The sequence below is a fragment of the Tenebrio molitor genome, chromosome 3 (assembly GCF_963966145.1).
Source record: "Tenebrio molitor chromosome 3, icTenMoli1.1, whole genome shotgun sequence".
Lineage (NCBI taxonomy): Eukaryota > Metazoa > Arthropoda > Insecta > Coleoptera > Tenebrionidae > Tenebrio > Tenebrio molitor.
In genome coordinates this window covers 9,095,019-9,115,952 of record NC_091048.1, presented here as the reverse complement: position 1 = coordinate 9,115,952, position 20,934 = coordinate 9,095,019, and the positions used below count along the sequence as shown (strand labels likewise).

Sequence of the window (20,934 nt, the reverse complement as noted above, 5' to 3'; positions counted from 1 at the left end):
TTCCGCATATACAGAGAAACCATCCGAATAAGTAGAAAGAATAACATTCCCCAAACCAGCAGAAACGAAAATAATTCAGTGCGTGGTTGGATGATTCGGGTCCGACGTTGGTCGGTGATTTATTCCATATGTTTGTTGGCATTCGGAGACGGAGAAAGGCCGTCCAGCCACGGTGCTGCACTTCTGCAGTCTGCAATATGTTCAATAAATTAACGACAACGATCGAGTTGACCTTCGCTGCGACGTTCAGAAATGCACAATATCAGGAGATCTGCAATGGTCGCGGGAACAAGTGCACGCCCATCTCCGCCCGTCCTGCTGGTCCTGCCGGCTTCGACGCCGTCTCCGCCGGACACGTGTTGATGCCCTTAATGTTTATCATATTCATGAATTCCTTCTCTTTCCAGAGCGGGCAAAAATTTTAATCGACTGTTCTCAATTATAGCCCGCTACATCCCCATGACGGTAATCATAATTTCCATATAAAGCATACCGGGAGAGTGGCAGCGTACGGTGCTCTCCTCAGCCTTTTCGCTCGCGCTGTGATGCAAACGTGCGTGTCTTTGTCTGGAGTACGGTTTTAACAGTGAGTTGATAAGTTGACAAGCGGTTTTATAAAGTCTGCAGAACAACGTCCATCACCATCTCATCTGCCATCTTTGTTCTAAGTGACAGCCAGAGTGACAGCTTTGTCCCGAAACAGAGTGGAATTTTAATTCAGTCTCGATAGTCGATTCATCATTTAATGGGAGACGTGCATTCTGCTACCCGTCTTTGTTTAGGGCTAACTGGCGCACACTCCCGTCTCCTCGCCGTACGTTCCCGACTGGTAATTGTTTTGTAACGGGAAAGAGTTTTTTGTTATCCTTGTGGTTGCGATGTTCTGCCACTCTCGCATCACACAAGACATGACGGACGCACCGAATGGATTGACTGTGAATGACAAGAGAGAATCAATTTAGTTTTTTCTACTTTTGTACGGTCGCTGCTGTTGCAGGTACAGTTCTGGACACCAGATTTCTTTCGGAACCGAAACCGCAACGAAATTCCGACACAAATCGACCAACTATAATTTATTTGCCTTTGTTTTTACGATTCAACAACGAAGGTGATAATTTTGTCGTCATTTATTTTTACACATGTTTCTTAGACAAGGTCAGCTGATGTACGAACTTTAAGTGCGATGGACCTTCTCAATTATACAGGGTGTATTAAAAATGGCGCACAATATTTACATCACAAGATTCTATGATGAAATAGAAGCAAAAAACTCTAGTACCAATTTACTGTTAACCCTCAGCTAATGGAGTTATTAACAGTCAAACTTGGAAATTTGCTTCTATTGTAATGGAAAATACATTTAATTAGTATCAATAACACATAATTCGATAAGTAAAATCATCATTGACCTAATTATATTTCGAATTTTTTGTTTGGTATTCAACGTAGATTCACGTGACATAAATATTATGCGCCATTTTTAATACACCCTGTATAACATTAAGGAAAGTGCAGTCAATCATCGTTCTGTTATAAGTGGTTTGTACTTATTGGATTTTCCAAAAAAGAAGAGAACAAGTATTAAAATAAATTGCACAAGTGTTTTCAGTTGACTTTTCACATATGGGGTATATATTTCCCGGTAGATGATGGTTTTGGAGGTGCCTTTGGGTGTCGGTGCGCAAAGGGACCAGCCCTCTCCGAGAGAATTTTCGCCCCATAAATAGCCAAAATTTCCCGAAAATAAGTTTTACGTCCCCCGACAGGAGCGCGTAAAAATCGAGGGTTGTAATATGCAGTGATACGTCAGGTGCGGGTCGGTGCAGGGGTCGGGCCCACCCTCGGGGGCGAAGTGGCGACTCGGCCCGTCTCCTCGATAAAGCACCTGTGCAGTCAGTACAACAAACTCATACTCGTAGATCTTTTCTCAATGGCTAGCTCCCACCACCCTAGACACGATCCATCCATCGGAGATTCGCGCCGTCTTCGTCTGTGTCGCCGCGACGGCCGTCTCCCTCCTTTTCTTTAACAGCCTTCACTCTAAAAGCATGCACGCGATATATAGAGGGACATTATGTCAAGGGGAACAGATGTATAAAATAAATATCCGCGCTGTATGCGCCACGACGAGAGCCATGATTCCGGAATCACATAAATCAGGGCAGCGGGCGCTGGCTCGACTCGGGGGCGGTACACCCCCCGGAGGAAGAGGCGCGCGATCGGAACCCCACCGAAGTGTCGCGAAGTGAGAGCGATAATTGTGCAGCGATTTTGGATGCATCGGTTGTGCATAATGTGCAGCTTGCGGGGGCCGTACTGACCCATTTTATGGGGTGTGCGGTGTTGAGTAAGACGCGTGCACGATTGCGTGGGCTGAGGCGGGGGCAGGGAGTTTCACCGAGAGATAGAAGTGTGGTCAATCGATAACGATAATTTTTTGGCTGGCATTAACATATTATACCATTTTTTTAATTAAAAAAATGCCACTAACTAACCTAACTTTTTAATCGTATCCTACTTTGTTTAAGTTTTAATAAAACTGATTTTATGGTATTATCTGCTTGGATACCTAGATATGAGGCTAAAAACAGGTGTCTCAGGATAGAACTCTGCACAACTCAAAATGTTATTGGATTCTTCTAATTGTTGAATCCAATATTTTCGAAAAAAATTATTCTGAAGATACTTACTAGGTACAAGTTTTTTGAAAAGTCTTGTAGTGCAATAATTATCGGGGGTTCGACTGAAATCCTGGGCTGGAAAGGCGTTGGAAACCGTCAATTGTTTTGTTTTTTAAAGTGTAAATTGACAGTTGTAAGTAGAGCATGTTGACAGTTAACCTAAAATTAATTTTTAGAAATCTTTTTTTTTTCTTTGCTATGTTCTACATTAAAAATAGAATAACGATTTAAGAATATGTATCTATTGCTGAAAACAATCATGTGCCTATTAAACATAAACAAATGTCATTGGTGTCAAACGGCGGGAAATTCAAACTTTACACTCTTCCAAATGGTTTATTTTTTTCAACGCCTACTCTGCCCAGGATTTCATTTGAACGTATGATACCTACTACTGCAACGAAACTAATTATAGTGCAAGATTTCGTATAGATAGGTGTTTAGACGGAAAATGTTCTTCTTTTAATTCGTATTAGAAAGTTGTCAAAAGTTGATTAATTAAGACATTTTCATGAATTATAAATGAACTCATAAGAAATGCCTACAATCTGAACAAAGCTACCAAAAGTATAAAAATGGTCAGAAAAAAGCCCAATGAATGTCGCGACATTAAGTAATAAGTACTTCTACGAAAGAGCTCAGTTAATTTCGTGCCATTAATTAATAAGTACTTCTGCAAACGATTAGGTTTCCGTGTCCTACACCTGAAACTATTTTTAAATGAAATCTTAAGAGCTATAAGAAACGAAATAATTAAAAAGGTTCCTAATTCAATGCGTGGAGCTTAAAATTTTAACAGTAAAGTAGGTCTTAAATTTTGTAGTGATATTTTTTTCCTCTTGAGTTTGTAAAATATGTTTAGCTTCGCTCTGAGGTCATTTCTTTACATTATTCTTTGCAAAAATCCTTCACTCAAATCCTTACAGTGTTTGTCTTCTTTTTGGATCTTTTCAGCTCTCTTATCTCATAAGATTGTCTCGTTCTTAAATTTTAGTATTAACTGCTACTTCTCTATATCCTTCTGTGATTCTCGTAGTGTTCGTTGGTCTGTAACAATATAAAATTAAATTAGTTTTAGTTATATAGAAATTTACATACATGACCTTGTAATTACATCATTCCAAAGAGGTAATAAAATTAAAATCAACAAGGCAAGTACCACTGGTACGTTTCGATCAATCTTATTCTGAAAACATTTGCGTGATGTACTTTACCCCACCTTGCGTATTTCCACGGACATTTTTTCGGAATTTCTCAATATCTAGCGTATTGACCAGCTACCGGTGCTATTTCTGGCTATTATTCTAACAGTAGAGTGCACTTTAAAACACATAATATAATGTAACGTGGATGGAGGCTTGACTAGCTGCCATTTTCGCCGACATTGCAATAATGGGACATTAATTTGATATATGGCCAGGCGGTTATCAAACCAATATTGGTACCCCATGAAACGACACTGAATTGCCCATAAATATAAGCCCTAAGTCAATATCACGTGACGCTTAGTCTCCACTCTTAGGTCGATATTTCTATAGCGCGCACTATACTTATTGATGAAATTTCATTAATTTTATACGCGTGATTGATTGTCAAGAAAGATGGAAGGAAGAAGTGTCGTGAGTGAGAATCCGCCAATCAAATTTAATCGAGTAATCGCGCTCGATGTAACGGCAATTTTGATATCGATTGACAACTGAAAGAATTATCATGGATGAGTGGAGTTGTATCGCGATTAAGGTTTAATTGCCGGCATGAAGCGAGAAACTTTTGTTCTTTGGAAGATTCTAGGATTTTTGAACCCAAGAGGTAATAACAAGCGTTGTTCTCCCATCTTATTTTTAAATCGATATTTCCAAATTGCAAACTGTATTGTAGATCCTCAACATGTATGTAAATTTTTGCCATTTTAATGAATAATTAGAATTCCAATTTTTCCGGTGACATCAAATTGATTTTAATTTTTGAAGCGTCTGCGGTTGTGTTGCTTAAGATAATTTCTTTAAAAACACTGTTTGTGGAAATTTATTATTACAATATGACCTCATTTAACATTTAACCAACAACTGCAGTGCTAGTGATATCATGATGCAATGTGGTTGTTATTACAATACTTTTTCCACATGTAAATTCCAAACATTAATTATGTTGCTTTAGAACTGTCAATAGGCCAGTAATTATTCTAATAAACACATATGACCATCATCGCCGACACTATGCACAAGAATATCAGTTTTCCTCTATTTTCGTAGCAGACTGATCTTAATAACATCTTTTGCCATTTTAACATTTGTTTAAATGTTTGTTTTCTGTTTCAGGTAAGTGTTCATAATTGGCCCAGTGTCTATTTATTTGGTAAGTTTCAGTTTTCTTCTCGGATGACTTGTAAAAGGGTTGTTTTTACCATTTTAGTATTTTCGGTAAAGTGTTGGATTCTTTCATGGGCTGTGGAAATATCTGCGCGAAGGCGGAGCGATAAACCAGTGAAAAATCTGTAAATGAAAACTGAAAACATCGACCACTTTCAAATTTAAATACGTGCAAATAGGCAAGAAAGAGAGGAAACTAATAACAAATTACGATGTTTTCCGGTCGGTTTGTAGCACATACTAGAGACCGATATTCGTCGTTTGCTCATATATGGCTCGTAGCCCATGAGAAAATCCAACACCTCTACATAATCATAACTCGTTCCTTCATTTTCACATACTTAAAGAAATAGTTATCTTTAATTTAAGTTAATTGGTTTACTTACCAGTTTGACCATAATCTTAAGGAAGAAAATGTCTAGGTTGATTTTTCTGGGTTATTTTAAGTAATATGCAATTAATTAAACTTATCGTTTAAGGACTGGCGCGTGCTGGTCCTTCACCATGTACGTTCAATTGGTGACAGATCTGACAATATAAAGAGCAAATGTAAAATCTCCAGTTAGAGATTTTCTAGAAGTTTTCTGAAAATGTTGATTACTAATGACACTGAACCAAAACATACTGTTACTATTTAATATTAGAATTTTCTTCGCAAGCAGTACCGTAATTCGGCAAACAGCCCATTTGGTTGGCTACTTTTTAAAAAGATTTTTCATAAATTACAGTTTGACTGATTATGTGTCATTAATTTACAATTGCAATTGCATAAAGAAAATTACTTTTACGGTCATTACAACCATTCAATCACCTGTATCGTCAATTTTATGCCATACACCTACCAATCGACGTAATTAATTATTTATTTATGGACACGCAATATTATAAGTAACCACCATGTGGGAGGTACTATCATAATTTACTTTAATAGATAAGAATCAGCTGTAAGGAGAAGTGAATTTTTCTTGGTGCGCCGAAGAGGAGAGTGTCCGATACGCAACGGTTGAACTTGCGCGATCCAGTTTAGTTTTCGTTGGTGTATTTTGAAGAGCTGAAGGTGAGTCTGGTCCGATTGCATCAGAACCGATGATGCATCCTTGTCGTGTCGTCTTCATCCCATGTGTCGTCGTCGTGCAGCATATTTTTTAACATGTGTTTTCCGAAAACGCAATAAATAATAGAAAGAATGCACGCCGCGCCGCGGTCTCCGTCGAACTTATCCTCTCGATTCCACAAAGAACAACAGACATCAAGAAGTAAAGTTACGATCGATGAGTGTGTTCGCCGTCAGTACAACTTTCCGTGGAATTTATTATTTATAGATTTGTTTATCCCCGGCAACTTTCATATTCTTTATCATATATAACGTCATTAATATGTCACTGGTACTGCTGATTTCTCAAAAAGACAAGACAAATGTTGATGTTTCCTCGTCGCGAGCGGCCATATATCAATACCCACGCCGATCCTCGCCGGAGACGGGGCCGCACCTGTCAGGTGATAAGGGACGGAAGGGGAGCGACGAGATGACACCCCGTCGCCACCCCTGACAGATCGACGCCGAATTAATTAAATGGATTCATGTGGTAATGATCCTTGCACGTGATGGCCCCTCGTCTCTCGCACCAGATTTTCAAAAACCTCTTCCAATTTTATCAAGTCCTAACGGGTTCACGCACTAGCTCGTCGGTGGTCGTAAATGCAGAAAGAAGCGGCCATCTCCGTTCGATCCGATAGTAAAATCGGAACGGTATTTATACGACGTTTCTTCCAATTTTATCGACAGCGTGTCGCATTTGATGGTCACATCATCAAAACGTCGGATTTTCGGCGGGACATGAAGGTTTCTTCACTTCACTCACGTTTCCTGACTACGATTGACAGGTTATTTAAGTTGCTCGAACGCCAACAGACCGTAACAGAGTTAAAAGTGTATCTGGGAATAGTCTGATCAAAAATGTTTCAAAGTCGAGACAGGCTTAAGCCGGAATTTTGGCGCCTTCCATATTATTCAATCGATCAGTTTTAATTTATTCATTATAAAAAACAATAAGTGTCACGACAGATTAATTTTTCATTTTTATACCAAACTATCTTAAAATGGTCTGCTTAGGGACGAAGAGTACTTGAACTGCAGTGTTTTAATTCAAGAATGTACAAAATACCTACTTTTACCACATATTGTGCATGCACGAGCGATACTTGGCACGATTATTTTTCCGGTCGTACTACAACATTTCTGCCTCTGTGGGTACAGAAGTATCTTAAAAGTGTTTACACTGTCTCAAACCACAACATTTCTGCTTCTAAATTGTATTTCTGATATTCTTCACGTACTTTTAAAAATTCTAAAGACACCATTTTATTTTTTTTTTCAAATTGGAGTTTTTGCATGTGAAATTACAACGAAAGGCGATTTCCCTGCTGACCACCCATCCAAACAGTGACCGCCTCCAATGTTGTTGCACCTCACAGATCGAACAATGCCAACGTATTATTATTTTTATTATTACATATTAGTTTTTCAAGAGATATTTGGTTAAAAAGATTGTCGATTTTTATCAAACAAAAATCAAAAAACAAGTCAACAGTTACTATAGGTATAAGTTTTTGAAATTAAAACTTCTTTTTAGTGACTTAAAAAATAAGGCTTTATTTGCCCTCCGGGCTTTCGAATTCCTGATTACAAACATAAAAATACAATTCCAAAAAGGAAACATTTTTTCTTATCCCCCACCCCTTTCTTTTTCTATTCTTTCCCTCCTCTTCCATATTTTTTTCATCCATCTTATCTCCCTTCCGTCTTCATTCTGTTTCTCCCCGTTCCTTTCTCTCAGTCCTACATCCATTCCACATGTGCTCAATTGTTTCTCTCTCCTCATAGCATATTCTCTACCTTCTTTTCTCTCTTTCCACCCAAAACCTGTTTTTTCTCTTCTCGTTCCCACATCTAAAAATTTCGCCATCATTTTTCTTTCTTTTACGGTCTTTCTCTCCCCAGGTATTCTGGAATTTCCTCTGTCATACACCTCTCATACTTCCTGTGATATCTGGATTCTTTGATTCTTTCCCTTCTTTCTTGCTTGTCTGTGTCTTTGTCCATTTCACTCAGCTCTACATTCGTCCGTCTTCCTTTTGCTCTTAATATTTCCACTTTTTCACTGCCATACCCGTTTCTCTGATAGTATTTTTCTCCAGTATTCGGTTAGTGTCCTTCAAGTTTCTTTTTAGTTACTTAAAACATCTTAACGTCAGTTGTGGAAGACATAATAGTAAAGTTTTGCTTTCGGAAATGCAAATGGTGCTGGAATATTTAATATATTAAATGAGGTAACAGTAAGAACTGTCGACCTTTTGTTAACCTTCTAAGAATCAAGATGTTGTGATGATAACCAAAATGTCCGAAATATTCTTGGTAGAGAAAAATTTTATTTTAAAAAAATTCAATGAGAAGAAACATCAGTCCACAAGCACTTTCACTTTGAGAAATCATTTGACACTTGCATGATGATGCAATCTTAAATTATGTTGTTGCTTTGGAAAAATAATATGTAACACATTTTATAATCTAGATCTACAAACGAATAATCTAGGTACTTCTCCCCGAAAATGTATATTTTTTTTGTTGTAAAGACTCTAAAAACTGTGCCAATAGTACCGAAGATTCTTCAGGTTTGTATCGTTCACGATGGCGTGGATAAATTTTGACACAACAGCTTTATCAATTAAAAATTTGAAGAATATCACTACTTAACTCGGCCATAATTATGAATTTTTATTGATACTTTCTCGACTTACTTAACGTAAATTTAGGCAATTTAAGTGGCGTCCCCCATGGTGCATCTAACGACCCCATATTGTAAATGCAAATTGTTAATCGAAACAAAATGATTTCAAGCTGCTCGGACCAACCATATTGCAAATGTCCCGATTACAATACTCCTCTCCCCCTTTTGGGGTTGCATTCCTCGTCCGGGTCGTGACGGTTCATCTTTCGTTTTTTTCCCCCGGCATCGGAACGCGTCCACTGTGAAAATAACCTGTCTTAATTTTAATTTTTTTCAAGTCAGGTATTCAGCATAGTCGTCTGTGTCATGTCTCGCGTACGTCAGATTAGCGAGATGACATGGTCGGCCGCCCGCGACTCCTTCATCATATTACCTGGGGACTTTTCAAGGACTCGTCATCTTTCAACTGTTTCTCACTCGTCACGTCGGTATAACGACCGATAAAAGTTGAAGAAGCGACCGTAGGCTAATGCAGTTATCACACAACCTACCACATTCTGTCAATTTATTTCTCGTTTTTTTTGGCCTCGAGGAGAAGAAGTTGATTAATTTGTTTTTTGCAAGCCGATCCGATCGGGTAATTTAACGAGTCCGACTGCGGCTTCGAGTGTCTATTAATTTATTTAAATGGTCGATTTATTTGGGCAGACGATTAAATCGAGGTGATAACGGTCAGGATGCCATAACTCGACGGATTTCTGTCAGAGGACATCAGGACACCGCGAAAATATTTACCAAACGACTTGCAGATGTCTTGAGTTATAAGATTCTTAACAAAACATTCCTTTCAAACTATTACAGTTTTGTTTCGTCTTTTTGGCTCTGTAGAGTAATTTTATTTTAAACACTCTGTACATCCAGCTCCTCACAATGATTTGCGTTAGTTGGCAAACTCCTTTCATTTGATACAGTGACAAATAATTTTAGCAAACAACTTTATTGTCACAAATCTAAAAAAAATTCAAAACAAATTAGTCATGTGGTTTCCACATTAATCAAATTTTTATACTATTTTCATAAACGTGCCAAAGTTTAGGTTGTTTGTTACAGTTCAGAAAATTCCCGTAAACTTGTTTGTAATTTCTATTTTACAAGAACCCCATAACCTTGAAACCAAAATTTGAAGACTTTTTTAAATCGAAAATTAGTCAACTAGATCTACATTTTTGTTGGAATTTCGACGACGTCAAAATCGTGTGACGCTGTCAGATCTTACGTTGCCGGTTTTTCCGAAGTAAACACTTATTCACTGGTTGCAAACACTTTTTTCTTATTGTGTAATTTGCTTTTTTGAAGAGGTTACATATTTGGAAAAGATGACTTGATGTGTGTTTAGGAAACTGGTCCAGTGCTAGTTTTTGAACTGAAATAGTAGCTGGTGACAAGTTGTAACAATAAATAAGAATTCAGAATACTTATTCAAATTATGTTCTCCATTCACGCCTCCTTAGACAATGGACAATTTAAAATTTTATTGCCTTTGTGGAAGTTGCCTGTCTACAGAGGTTTTTTAAAGTGTTTTAGTAAAATCTTCTTTAGGCCCTTGGGTTTTGACCAAAGTCTTAAAATAATTCAATTTTCACATTTTTTAAGAGTTTGCTATTTTGTCTCTATTTTACTCTTGACGCAAGGTTATTGCTCACCTTGATATAAACATTCTTGGTAATTTATAGAGTGATTCACGGTGATTTCCATGAACTTGTAGCACCCGAGGTTTTCGTACTGTTGAGAAATGAGTGTGATGTGGGCATTTTGAGGCCACACCGTATATGAAAGAGACCATCCCATCAACTCTACTTTCCATTGTTCCGAATTTCCGTGTGATGTGATATTTATAAAATCATAACAAGTTAACCTCTAGCTTTTGGTCTGACCTTTCGTCCTTCCGCTTCTCCTAATAACCTTTCCATCTCTTTGTTGCATCTTGCAATCTCTGCAGGAATAAAACTCGATAGCGATCATGGAATTTCTAATGGCAATTATTTATGGTTTCTGTTTTTACCATCGCTATGACATATTGGTCGGAGAATGGCTGAAGTGAGCGCGTCCACCTTCCATAAATCGTCACTCCGGCCCACGTCCTCTCCTTCTTCTAGATTGATTCGGTCGCATCCGAGCACCATTAGCAAGTCTAAAGCTGGACACACGTCATAAACCAACATAATCTGACATGAGTCCGATGCTTTATGGACACTTAAGGACAAGTTAAGCACTATTTATACACAGGTTTATGTACTCGTTATGCGGAGACGTACCGTAAAAACGCGTACGAGATGTCTTGTTTATGTGACGGCTCGGCTGTCTTGTATTGCGCGTACTATATGGACATGCAAAGTACTACTTTATGGCGTTTTATGAACGCTCTTCCACCACCTGGTTATCGGAAATTTTTGCGGTACCACCACGACCTGGTGGAGAGCGAACGAGGGAAAAGGCCGCGACGGAGGCTTAGTTTATCGTCGACACATGCAAATGTAATTATACTTACAGGTAAAGGAGACGAATTTAAAACGTCTCCAGGACGTATTTTACACAAATTATGTTCAGGTTATAGTCAAAACAAGAACGTAACGATACGGCACCTCGTACCGAAGACAGAGACGACACCAGAGGCCGACTCTATAAGATACTGAAATAAAACACAACATCACCGTAAATTACCGGCGAGCTCACATCACTTCGGATAAAAACGCTATGATTAAAATTGACTATTAACATATGTCACTGTGTCTAAGTTACGATGGATGCGGACGGCGTTACAGCAAGGGGAAGGGCAGGGTGGTATTTATAAGCCGAGGGGACCTCTCGCAGCTCCCCACAGGATAATAACCTGGAATTTATGAAGATGTTTTAATTAATCATAAGGAAAAGAACGGATAAAAAGAACAAACGTCCCGCCAGAAGAGACAAACAACTTCCATTTAAACGGGGATACCGAACTAATTGCTGGATCTTTTCGATATTACCTTTTTTGTTTTGCTCTTTATAATTTTATTCGAGTGATTTACTAGACTTGTCTCGCCGCGATCAAGATTAGACGGCGATTTACGAACTACACAATTCGCAAACCACAAGCAAAATCAAGAATGAAGTGGAAATTGCCGACTTAAAATACTGAATCCCCAAGTTCGTTAAAAAAGTACCGCTTTCTGTACGACCCTGGTATCGTTATCGTATCGTTCTACATTTTACACCTAACGCTGACCCAAAAATACCCAACGGGATTCAGGTCCGGAGTTCCTGTCAGTCAATTTCCACCAGCACTGGATCAAGTTACGACCCGACCGCGCACCATTCGAGTGTCTAAAAATACAGGGGCACTTAAATGAACGATACATAAATTTAAAAAAACAAACTGAAAATTGTAATAATATACACGGTGACTCTTTAATAACAGACAAGGTAGCCGCACTGATCAAGAGAAAACAAAAACCAAAGCGAAGTTATTTTTGTCGAACTGCTATCGTTACCATAAAAAAGTACCTAGACCTAGGTACTTATTGCACTTTTTCTCTGGATAGGTCCATCGCGAAATATTTTTATGATTACCACAGAATTCACAGATTATCAATAACTAGGAATAAACTGATGGCATTAAAAAAATTAACATCAATGTTTAGTTAAGGGCTCAATGTCAATGTTTTGGGAAGCTGAATTGTTTTTGGGCCAATTTTGACTCCCACCTGAAGTATTCTGCATCCTTAATGGCCAAACAGGTAATACTCGTAAGTTGCTTTAGAAAATCTCGTATATAGATACAATTATTCTTCACATAACTATTTAATTGTATGTACATATTATATAACTTGCATTCGAAAATCGCGCCTTTCTGTATCTCCATAGAAACGGTTAAAGTGGCTTTTTTTTTTGTGAGCGGAGTAGAAATACACTGACCGGCACAAAAAACAACTCACTTTGAATTTTATTAATATAATTAAGTAATTCATTGTCTTAGAAAAAAATTTTGATGTCATGTTGTATTGATAAGTGTTATTTAAGTTATTCTTTGCCAAAGAATATCCGACAAACAAAACATTAAATACAGCAAATAAAATTTTAATGGAAAAAAAATAAAAGTACTTAATTTAAAAAAAATGATGTTATGAAAAATTGCCAAAATTTGAACAGCATTTTGAATTAGTATCTCCTATTCTCAAATTAAATATTTTAACACGTAAATCAACCGACAAAAACACAACATGGAAGTAGCGCAAATTTTCTAATAATTCATTTAAACAAAACACTTCGGTTGCCATGGTGACCATAGCACTCCCGATCATTGAAAATATCCCAAATTAACTATAATAAAGAAAAATAAGCACAAATATAATTTCAAGATCATTTATTAAAGAAATCATAATGAGTCGTTTTTTGTGCCGGTCAGTGTACTTCAAGTCCTAGGAGTAAAAGTGTGCACAGACGGCTCGGTCGAGTCAAATGATTTATTTATCAATTATCAGTTGCAAGAAATATTTAATAATAAAATTATCGCCATTAAAAAAAAGCCTATAAAAAAGGGAAATAACGAAATTATTACTCAGTATTTACGAGTTTCGCTGAGGTCTAACACGAGTCGCCCTGTGTGGGCGTATCCATGGATGTCAGATGACTCAGATGTCTACTTCGTCTCGGTCTTCAATTTCTGGGCTTAGCAGAAAAAGACTCACTTCTACAGTTAATGATTTGGCCTTAATAAGTAATGAAAATTCAGCAGAATTTGTTTGTAATGACAATAAAGGGATCTGAAAATAATATATGTATGTTGGTAATTTTTTGAAACTCTGATCATTGATAATAGAGGGAGAATAATTGCACCTCATCATGTGGAATGCTCTGTTCAGAAACATCCAACCAGCAACTATCCATTGTTTGCAAAGAAAAAACTTTCTATCGAATTACCTGTTGATCCAGGCACTAATTAATCTCCCAATGCCATGGGGGAGAATCCGTAGCGCTTGATGCGGGCGCTCGTGGTGCTCAAAACCGGGTCCTATGGCGACCATCACCGTCGTAAAAATTCCATCCACACTCCTCTCCGTTGATTTTGATGGATCGGCCTGGTCGGTCGAAATTAGAGTAACAAAGGGCCAACCATCAAACCCGCATGTTACGTATCGTGTAACAATGGAAGCCTCTTCTGGCGAATTTGTCGTCTCGTTATCGGCAACATGTAACCATGAGAGACGGCCCGAAGAAAACAGAGTGTACGTCTCGTGTCGGGTATAAATAGCGAGATAGATCTGAAAGTTCCCGAGTTCAGCCATCACTTGGCGGCGGCGGAGAGGGGCGGTGTGTGTGTCGACTGATGACAGATTTATGTGGACAGGTTGCAGACGTGGCCGATACAGCATTGGTCGCGTCGCCGGGGGCGCACTCATCCATCTCCTCCTCGTCCCCGGCGGAGCAAGACTTCTCGGCGAAGTGGCGGCGTCGCCCCCAGATCCTAGTTATATATGCTCCGCGTCTCCCGTGATAAACTGTCAGCGACAGCACCGTCTTGCCGGTGTCCCTTCTCCTTGACTCGGCGCTAACTAAAGCGTGGCCCTGCTATCGTATTAAGTCATCTCGCGCCGGTTTTATGGGCCATGCATTCTGTCACAGCATCTCGCGGCCCCGAGACGGACCTGCACGAGACACCGACGCCGCCTCCGCGGCCGCACGGAACTATGCACCGCAATCCGCGCGTTTATTATCTCCAAGAGACGACCGTTTCGTTCGTTGCCAAATTGTTGGAGCGGCTCGATTTCAACTGCATCGCGACGAGATGAAGAAGTTGATATTATCGGAATTGGGTCCTTGTTTACGCTCGTGCAAATTTAATCAAGGAGTAGGTGGACGATACATCAACGTTTCATGTTCGATAAAAATTGGAGAATTTTGCAAACGATCGGAACTGTCCAATTGTGGAGGGCAGTCGATAATTTAGAACCGATTTGGCTTTTACGGACTCATCAATAAAAATCTTATAAGGCCTGCAGTAAACCTATAGGCTTGAACCTGTACAACGGTTCCCATCTCCATAAAACATGATGTTCAATAAAATTTAGATAACGCTTTTCATTTTATTACGAAACATAACTTCGGTTTTATTCTATAAGCAGAGTTCATGTTTATTCCGGATTGAATATATTATTGTCATTGGAGTTCTTTTGGACAGTGTGGAACTGCTTCATCAACCGTGTCACGCAAAGGTAATTTCATTTTCTAGTGTTTTTCTACTGAAAGGTTCTACAATTCGTGAACTGCTTTCAAATCTAACAGTTTAGATCGTGTCAAGTCCAAAAAAATCTTCAGTTTCAATTGGAATTTTTTTTATGACAAAAAATACGATCATTTTTAATAATTAAGAGTGTTGTTGTAAAAAGTTGAACATGGAAGTTCTCGCTTACTTTAACATTTTAAAAAACAGGTTGACTTCTAATTTTAAATTCCAGAAAGTAAAAGAAGGAATAACGAATAAAATTCATATCTTTCAACGTAGTAGTCGTACTGTATTTCTTGAGAAATATATTTAGGAAAAGTAAGCTCTAATCTGACAAAAAAGAAAACTTTTAATTGCACACAAAAAACTTCAATTTATTCTTTTTTTTTACTCTAATTAATAATATTTATGGGTAATTTGTTTCTAACAGACCGTACCAAAATTTAACACAATTATGACCATGCTACCTCTGTATGATGAATTTATGACTTCCTTGTGTTGATTTATAGATAAAGGTAAATTGTGTTATGTCTTATAGGTAGTCGTTATTTATAATTTGAGTCCCATTTAGGCTTTTTTTGTCGTAATGTTATAAATATTCAAAAAAATGCCACTCATAATTTGTGTATCAAGGCCAAAAAGTGCATCTTTTTCGTCGGAGTCTGTGTTTTCTGGCCGAGGTGCAGCCGAGGCTTGAAAACAGGCGAGGACAAAAGTCACTTTTTGGCAGCCGTGCAGATTAAATTTTTTAGGCGACCGCACGAACTTCAAAGCAAAAGATCTCATTGTAAAAATTACAAATTTATTTTCTATCTACTTTTTTAAATAGATAAATTTATTAATACATGTTAACAATTTTTTTAATAGTATTTGTTATCAGCTTGCCAACAAAACTAGAAATTTACTATTTGCAATACAATTACTTATTTACATAATTTATGGTGACAGGACAATTATCGGTTTTGTCGGTTTCGTTGCTAACTTACTAAACAGACCAACAGATAGGACCATGGTCAGCATCCGAAAAAGAGTTACTTTTCGTCGGCTTCTGAGTACGTAAAATTACCGTTTTAATTAAGGGTGCTTAAAAAAGATTTTTTAAATCGCTTGTTACTCATAAAATGTTTAGTTTTTCTTTCATATTTCCAAAATGAATAAAGATATTGTTTTCATATATTTTTATTGAGTACAAAGTGTTGAAACTGGAAACAAAACTGACCTTCCCGTTTTTACAATTTAGTAAGTTGTGTAGTGGTCGGCGTTTTAACTGGATATGATTCCGCAGGTCTAATAATGAAAACCGGCCGCCAACTCGTGCCGCTCCCGGGGAATTACTTGTTGTAGGTGTAGCAGCGCTACGGAAAAACCGTTCTCCAAACATATTTTTTTATGGCCCGGCGAGCAGGGACCCCTCGCGAGCGGCCGTTATTTTTTCGGTGGTGCGTTCGAAACACGTGTATTAGAGGGGTTAATGCTTCCGGAATCGTATCGGATTTTCGCATTAAGTCTCGGGAGCGGCAGATAGTGCGGGGGTGGCTGAGTCGGCGTCGCTCCCGAACGTCCTATAAACACATCGCTCGCCAGATTGAGTGGCGGCGGCGGTGCGGCGGCCTGAGCACGTGTGGTTGAAGTTATCCGATGGCAGGGATGAGACGGAGCGCCGGTGTGACATTTTTACTGTAAAAGTTGTTATTGATAGTCGCCTCCGTCTCCCAGACAATCACGTCGGCGGTGGTGCGTTATTACGGATAGTCACATAGATCAAGGCGGCCGGGGCGGAAACCGTCACCCATAACTCCGCCACCGCTCCAACTAATAATAAAGACCTTCGGCGCGCACACACATACACAGGGTACCATTTCATACGCCGGTGACACTAATGGTCTTAAGTATTTTATCAATTTTATTGTTCTGGAACTATCAAGCTCAGCGTGTGGGTACGACGATTTAATGGCGACCAAGTCGACACTTTGTCAGGATGACGCGCAACATTTCGGACTTTTTACTCCTTCAGGTTGTCAACTGACTTCTCACGGAACACACTCTTTCTGATGTTTAATTGTTTTCTTCTAAAAATTATCTTACTCACAAACCTAACGATATTGATAAGAGTTTCAAAAATAATTTAATCACTAATTTAACACATTCAACACATTCAAATAATCTGTCAAAATAAATTATCTGTTATATAGAAATTTACATAAAACCAACTCCCATTAGCTGAAGCATATTTAACACTAATATCTAGCGTTAGAATCAGTGGCGTAGTAAGGTTTGCACGGCACAGTGTTTCAAACCATCGAGTGGTCAAGCTGGTCGTGGTCTCTCTCACTATTACAAACGTAGGTCGTCTTTTTAGTTGGTATCCTTTCTCAGTTCCTTCATTTATATAACCTAATTTTAATCATCGCTTCATTTTAAATGAAATCATTAATTTAAAGCACTCGTAAAACCCATCATGCAACACAAAGAAAATCTGGAAAACTCAATGGTTAGTTCTAAAAGAACTCCTTTTACAAAAAATAATTTCAATTGCTGAATAATGACGTTTGTCATTTATAGTTTACCAGCTGATAAAGCTACGCCATACGGTAACGGAAGCAAAAACAAACGTCACTAGGTCAAATTTTTTTAAATGCCATTTAGTGGCCCCAGTTACATAATAAAGGTAAAGAAAAGGGGGCACAGCGTCGAGGCCGGATGTAATGATAATTGATTTGAAAACACTACTTTTTAAATTATCATTTATTTCGCATTATGCCCACTTTTCACATGACATCCACATCAGAGTGTATTTAATGAAGCTGTGACACCACAGAACGCAATAACTCCCCGCGGTCACCCATTTAAATTCTGAACACTGCCAACGTTGCTTGGCTTCACAATTTAACCATTACATATTACTATTAAAGGACCCAATAGCACCTAGAATTTTTAACGTAGTTACTTTGGTCAAAAAAAAAGAAATTGATATTTTTTTGCAACTTGTTGAAGGGGTCTCGAATAAACTTTTTTGCGCGATTGTACTCTATTTGGTTGTTTACCACGTCTGTTTCCAAGATGGTAAGCTCTGTTTACTCGTTGCTAACGATAAACTCGATGGTAAGTAATTTTTGGTGTTCTAGAACGGTAAGCAAAGTTTATTCAAAATTAATCGATTATTATAATGAGAAATCTTTGGTGTTTAGAAAAACTTTCGATTTTACCATTTATAATTTCAGCAACAGGAATAGTACCCCAATCTCTTTTTAAAAATTTAAAAATTTTGGACTTAGAGAACACATTGGTGGTTGAAATTCAAAAAGGTATATTATTATACTCATGTCACATCGTGAGGAAATTCCTTAACATTGACACAGAACATAAAACACAAAAAAGTCAAAATGCGGAGGCGAGACGCCGGTAATTATGTTGATAAGCACTGCACTATTACTTGATAGTATTATCCGTAATAGTGTATGTACTCCGGCAAAATTGCCGTGCCGCCGGGTGGAGGTGGGATAGGAAGATAATTTTTATGTAGACAGAAGTTGAAGCCAAGATGTGGGGGCACTTTCTGGAAACTCATAGAGCTCTTGTAGTCGGCTTTCCTTGGCGCTGCAATGAAAAAGCATTAGCAAACTTGCCGCGACATTGGCATTGTCAAAATTTTCATACCCCGCATTTTCCTTGTCTTCTTGATTAGGTACACATTGAGGTTGTTGGTTTCGAAAATAATTCTTCATTTATGTAGACGGAAGTTGAAGACAAGATGTTAGCACTATCTGGAAACTCGCACGGCTCTTGTAGTCGGCCTACCTTGCCGCTGCAATGAAATAATTTTGTTAACAGACTTGCCGTGACATTAGAATTGTCAAAATGTTCATACCCCGGATTTTACTTGTCTTCTTGAATACATATTGAGTTCGCTGGTTTCGAAAATTCTTGATTTATGTAGACAGAAGTTGAAGACAAGATGTTAGCACTTTCTGGAAACTCACATGGCTCTTGTGGTCGGCATTCCTTGCCGCTGTAATAAAATAATATTAGCGAACTTGCCGCGACATTAGTATTATCAAAATTTTCATACCCCAAATTTTCCTTGTCTTCATAATTACACGTTGAGGTCGTTAGTTTCAAAAATTCTTTATTTGTGACGCACCCCACATTCAAAGTTTCTTCTACAATATCCACTTCGTTTTCGGAATCACTAATATCACTCATTTTACTGCTTGTTTTTCAACACAACTGACGATATCTGCGCACAAAAACTGCAATGGCGGTAGTTGTTTGCAGATTCCCTTAGAAACGCGATACAAAAATCGACATTGTGGCAACACGATGTGAAGGGCGTCGTATCGCATTGCATTCTAGTTAGGAATGTTTTGTAATAAATATTCAATCGCGCAAAAAATCTCATAAGCATGACGAACGTTAATGACAATGTACGGATCTCAGACAATATTGGAGTCGTCGCAAGCTCCTCCTCCAAACAATTGTCTTCGATCCGTACATTGTCATTACCGTTCTTTATACTTAATATACTATTTCGGTTGGTCAAAATAGCATCACCTGCCCAAATGTAGCATGTTCGATTTTCCCTCTGTAAGTCCCACCGAAACGCGGCGCAAGTCAGAATTAAATACGGTCCCACATTATTTATCAGAGAAATATGTCGCCAACTTTCTAACTTACTGAGTTTAATCTGAATATGTTGAATTTATAATATTGTGCTTCCTCAATAATAATCTCATTTAATAAAACAGGTGTAAGTCGTTTGCTGCATCGTAAATATCTGAACAAGATCCCCGGTCGCTGCACGGGGACTAAGTTATTACTTGACAATTTTTCTTATTTGATGGGAAAAATGTACAATTTGTGCATTGGACTACTTTAGGACCTCTAAAAATAATGTGTCTTCCGTTCTATAATTATTGGCGGTTTACTTTACTGCACATTTTAAGATGTCATCGCTCTGAAGCATCATGAGAAACGAGCAGTAATTTTGATCAATAATTTTAATAAATCTGTTTGCAACATTGTGCCAAATTTTAATACAAAATGCAATGTAAATGATCCTTCTGATTTCTTCTCTTTCTAAATTTATCAAATTTAGTACAGTGGAAAATAATCCAATTTTAGGTTTAGGTTCGAGGTAGAATATTTTAGGTTTTTCTGTTTATTCAGTTGCGATGTTTTCTTTCCACATCTGATTCGTTATGGATTGGTTTGAGGTATGGCAAGCTTTATGGCTAGGGTAAGATGATGTAGATGAGCGTTACCATCTGGAGACATTAAATTCGTTTGCAAATCATAAGATAATACTATAGAAAAGCAATAGACAATTTTATGATTTCTTTACTGTTGATTTAGTATCTAGAAAATGGATAAATTTGTTAAATCGAGCTTTTCCAAATTTATCATCGCCGATTTATGTTATGGTCTAACAGTTGCTTAATTAATATCATTAGCTCTACGAGATAACTGAATTACCGTTTTAATTACCACTGGTTCTGACATAGCGTGGGCCAAAACTTTTACTAAAGTCCTTTTTACCTAATATTGTGCGTAACAAAGTTATCCAGATGTATTTTTAAGTAACAACTACCAACGCAGATTATTTATCTTTTCAGTAGTGTCCTTTGAGATTTTTTTGAAAATTGAACAACATTTGGGCAACTTGTGATGTGGTAATTGGCAATTAAAAGTTAACTACCGTTTACCAAAAATGAAGACGTTTCACTTTGAAATTTTGAGTGTGGACATTAATGAGGTCGTAAAAGAGAGTTAAACAAGAGGCACCTGTTAACGCTTATGTTTCTTGGTGGAGTGTTGAGGTAATTTCGCTTGAGAAGTGATCGATCTGTGATCTTTGCTCAGATCTGGTTCGCTTAAATCTCGACGAGTTCCAGTGA

General features: G+C 38.0%; 1 protein-coding gene and 1 long non-coding RNA gene across 4 annotated transcripts in view; one reads left to right on the top strand and one right to left on the bottom strand.

Moving 5' to 3' along the window:
• tio (tiptop) overlaps window positions 1-20,934 on the top strand; it is a 150,689-nt gene that overhangs the window by 89,366 nt on the left and 40,389 nt on the right. The window contains exon 1 of one of the 3 annotated variants that reach the window (XM_069041746.1): window positions 4,953-5,036. The exons of the other annotated variants lie outside the window; for them this stretch is intronic. The gene's annotated coding sequence lies outside the window, so the exon portion shown is untranslated. Of the gene's footprint in view, window positions 1-4,952; window positions 5,037-20,934 lie in introns of those variants that run through there. 3 annotated transcript variants of the gene reach the window in all.
• On the bottom strand, window positions 18,271-19,575 carry LOC138126668 (uncharacterized). Its single transcript, XR_011157913.1, has 4 exons — window positions 19,110-19,575; window positions 18,909-19,049; window positions 18,698-18,845; window positions 18,271-18,637 (listed from the first exon to the last, which is right to left on the bottom strand). It is a non-coding gene; the product is annotated as an uncharacterized lncRNA (long non-coding RNA).